This window comes from Cotesia glomerata, unplaced genomic scaffold (assembly GCF_020080835.1).
Source record: "Cotesia glomerata isolate CgM1 unplaced genomic scaffold, MPM_Cglom_v2.3 scaffold_1067, whole genome shotgun sequence".
In the NCBI taxonomy this organism is placed as follows: Eukaryota; Metazoa; Arthropoda; class Insecta; order Hymenoptera; family Braconidae; genus Cotesia; species Cotesia glomerata.
In genome coordinates, this window is record NW_025401407.1 from 1 (window position 1) to 3,676 (window position 3,676).

General features: G+C 33.3%; 1 long non-coding RNA gene across 1 annotated transcript; it reads right to left on the reverse strand.

The window, feature by feature from the left end:
- Positions 1–662: 662 nt before the first annotated feature.
- Positions 663–1,696, reverse strand: LOC123273552. The gene is made up of 2 exons (XR_006511324.1): positions 1,381–1,696; positions 663–1,295 (listed from the first exon to the last, which is right to left on the reverse strand). It is a non-coding gene; the product is annotated as an uncharacterized LOC123273552 (long non-coding RNA).
- Between the last annotated feature and the right edge of the window lie 1,980 nt (positions 1,697–3,676).

Genomic DNA, 3,676 nt, shown 5'->3' on the forward strand with positions numbered 1-3,676 from the left:
ATTACTAGAATTTAATTTGCGCATGCAAGCGTGCACCTGACTATAGAGTTTGCATATATTTTCATACTTATGATAGATTCGACCAATCACGTTACAAATAGTTTGCTTACATAATATATTTTCATATTTACGTAAGAAATGTCTCAGATCATATGTAATCGTCGGCCGAAGCGCAGCCGAGGTCAACAAACATGTGATCTGAGGCTTTCTTATTTACTTCCCGTGGAGTGTATACTATTTTTTTTGTCCGACGAAGGCAGAAAGCGGCAACTTTGTTTAGTGCAGCAGGACGAAAGTTGCCACTTTTCGCCCGGAGGGCAAAAAAAAACTATACTCCATGGACACTTCGTAAAAAACAGGGGCAATACTCTGTTGATACTCTACCGTGAGAACACGGACAATACTTCGTGAGAAAATCAGCTGTACTCTTTAAATACCCTGTGAAGATACTGTCAATACTCCACGAAAATTCCGGGAAAACATCTTCAAAATCTCATATTGTAACTACAAACAAAACTCCGCGTTTGCACCGTTGAAACACCATCTGAGCTCCATCGATACCCCGAGTTTTAGCTGAGTTTTCTCGCAGCTTCGGTGATGGTATACCTAGTGTAACCGCCTGGGACATAAGAGGTGAAAAATAATCAGATACCTCCACAAAATCAATGATAGTAACTTTTATTTATGTGATTATTAACTGTAAAATGCTTTAAGTAATAAAATTATATTTTATAAATTATATTTGAAGCAAAGTAACAGTCAATAATTTTTTGCAACAAGAAATAATTACTAAGAACTATTAACAAGCGTAAATTTTAACTGATAATTATTCAGTATCACTGGGATAAATGAAATCGTTTTCAGTTCTAATATTTTAACGGTTTGATAAATTCCGTATTTTTAAAACTGTATTTAGCATCTTCAATACATTTAAATCAATTTCAAACTGCTAAAGTGACTACAATTCTAATAATATTTAATTTTTTCTGCGAATGCTACATTAACTAATAAATTTACTTTTCCGCATTCAAACTACCAAAGAACTATGCAGTACACGTATTATTGATTTATTGAAAATCCTTGAAGATCGACGATAATTACTGCCTGATAAATTGAAAAGACAGTATGGAATACTTTGTATTTTATTATTCCAAGTTCTGCATTGATGTTGTAAATTTCGTTTTCCCCAGCCAGTTGAGAAATTTAACTGACTTTCGACGCGGCTTATTGCTCGACAAAGAATACAAATTATTAAAACCTCAAGCATGAGGATTGTTGAACACTTAAAACTGAACCTAAAAATTCGAAAAATTATTATGTACTTAGAAATGACAAAAATTATAAATACATAATTATAATTATTATAATTAGAAGTCTTACATATTATGTAGATTCGAGCAATATTTTTGAAAGAATTTTTTAAAATTAGAATAGTTCAATATTAAAATAAACTTGATAACATTTTTTGGACTCGCTTCAAGAGTTCTACGTTATCTTTTAAAGGGAAACCTTTATAGTTTCAGACTACCTACGGCTGAATCCTTATGAAGAAAGTAATGAACGATTAATGAATGATTCATTAACTATCAAACAGCTACGTGATATTACTTGTGGTATTCAGCACATGATTATTTTAATCAAATTATTACCAACTTCTCGCTTTGAAAATTGAAAATTTTTTATAATTTTGGAACTAATTTTTTGAGCTTCATTATCAAAAATTATGACTTTAACGTAAACGGCATTTAAGATTCACACATAAAATTTTAAACCATTTAGCTACGCCTGTGTGAGTGTGTAATCTTTTATGATTTTCGAACAAACAAGCCAGAATTAAACGAAATATAATTAGTGGCACTTAAACGAGGCTTACTTAACGTATATTTTTTGTAAAATAGTACATTTGTTTCTAAATGCGTTATATACGATAATAACCGTTTATAATAGAACTGAATCTATTCATATACTCACTTCTGAGTTGACCTCTCTTTACCTAGCAACAGTGAAATCGTAATTTAAAATTTAAGAAAGACTGCATAGTCCTATGTCGATTACATTTGAAACTGAATTCACTACTTTCACAATCAATTTCCATGGCCACAATTATTGAAAAATATATAATGGTCACTTGGAAATAGATTTATTTTTTACTTTTACTTTGTCGACACAATTTCAAAAGCTTTTTTACTATTTTATGAAACGGATACATACACATTTTATGAAATTTTGACAGGACTACGTCAGTTGGGTTTAGCTAGTGAGTATCTATATATATTAGACTATTTCAAAAAAATTGACAATTTTTTTTTTTCTTATTAATATTGAAAATATTGTTTGAAATGACGAAAAAAAAATTAGAAAAACGGTAGACCCTGAAGGCCATCCGTGCAACTTCCCGCTAATTTCATACCTAGGTGCTTAAAATTGCACTAATGATGTTTTTGAGCTTTCTGAGCTTAAAAATACAATTTATGTGTTATTCTGAGTTCTCTAAGCTTAAAGAGATAGCTTCTCTATGATTTTGAGCTCTTCGAGCTCAAAAGTCTGATAGAAGTTTGATAAAACACAATTTTTCAAATTTTCAAACCGCCATCACTTTTAAATTAATTGACCAATTTTCACGCGGTTGGCAGCATTCAACGCAGTTTTTTTAGCCTCATAAAGAATCTTCAAGTTCAAATTGATAAAACTAGGAATTTCGGAGTAATTCCGAAAAAACATTTTTTTCGGTTTTTTTTCGTCAACGATATCACACGAACGAATGAACCGATTTTGACCAGACCGGCGGCGATCGACGTGGTTTTTTAATGTTAAGAGCTAAATAGTTTTTGGAATCGATCGGTAAAGCCATTTGAAAGTTATTCCGAAAAATGTCGGAGTTATGTTAAAAAAATTCTTGTTTCCAAATATTTCGTCGAGGATATCTCTCGAACCAATCAACCGATTTTTACGTTTTTGGTAGCGATCGATGCGGTTTGAGGTCTAAAAATTATTCTATTTCACCAGACACGATCCGAAAAGAAATGCTGAAGTTATGTGAAAAAAACACTTTTTTCGGTTTGCTTTCGTTCACAATATCTCTCGAACGAATCAACCGATTTTGACCGGATTAGCGGCAATCAACGTGGTTTTTCAAGCTTAAAGGCGAATTAGTTTTTGAAGTTGATTGATAAAACCGTTTAAAAGTTATTAAAAAAAAACCACTTAAAAAAAAATTTTTTTTCTTACTTTTTTTGAGATTTTTCAATATTTCTCAAAATCTATCTATCCGAATCGGTTCAAATTTACGGGAAATTTAAGTTTGAGGGAACTCTATAGAACGCCGTTTAGTGAGTTCCGATCGGTTTAGCCGTTCAAAAGTTATAAGCGATTCACATACTTACACACGCACACACACACACACACACACACACACACACACACACACACACACACACATACTTGAGGCAGAGGAGAAATTACTACCAGGCGCGTCTCCACGTATCGGATGGGAGAACGCTCGCTGTACCTGGTACAGCGGGTAGGAGCCAAATAAAATACGTTCCCGTGGATAAAACTCCCCTTTAATGGGTTGGTCACACTAACTGACCTAACAAGACGATCGTTCCCTGCTGTGACCCACTGGGAGTGACCGGAACCTCGTGTCGTCGTTTCCGACGATGCAGGCCACGGCTGA